The 405-nt window shown below is 34.8% G+C and overlaps 1 protein-coding gene across 1 annotated transcript in view; it reads right to left on the reverse strand.

Annotated features, from left to right (window-relative positions):
- Positions 1–270: 270 nt before the first annotated feature.
- LOC112509461 (cytochrome P450 CYP82D47-like) overlaps positions 271–405 on the reverse strand; it is a 3,924-nt gene continuing 3,789 nt past the window's right edge. The window contains exon 3 of the mRNA XM_025114431.1: positions 271–388. The gene's annotated coding sequence lies outside the window, so the exon portion shown is untranslated. The remainder of the gene's footprint in view (positions 389–405) is intronic.

A 405-nucleotide genomic window follows, 5' to 3' on the forward strand; every position in this document is an offset into this window, starting at 1 on the left:
AATAATCGTAATCCCAATTATTCCTGGGCACCAAAAACATCTCCCTTGAACTTTGACGTCCAAGATATTATCATACACAGCATAAACCAAATTCCATCACATGACTTTGTTACACAATATCAACCTTTTATTAACTGAACTACTTGATGCATTCTCAAACCATAATGAAGATCAATCTTGTTTCACCTTTGCAGTTCAAATTGTTGGAGATGAAGACATGAAGTAATCTTCATCTCCATTGAAACAGAAACACAACACACAGCAACTTATGCAAACTGAAAATATTCTGTCAAATTGTTCGTAACTACCAGACGATACAAGACAATCATATATACAAAATGAAACGGTGCCAAGAATAGACACAACTCTTGGAACCGACACATAAAACCAACTTGTAACTGCTAT

The sequence above is a fragment of the Cynara cardunculus genome (assembly GCF_001531365.2).
Source record: "Cynara cardunculus var. scolymus isolate 2C chromosome LG 3, CcrdV1, whole genome shotgun sequence".
Classification (NCBI taxonomy): Eukaryota; Viridiplantae; Streptophyta; class Magnoliopsida; order Asterales; family Asteraceae; genus Cynara; species Cynara cardunculus.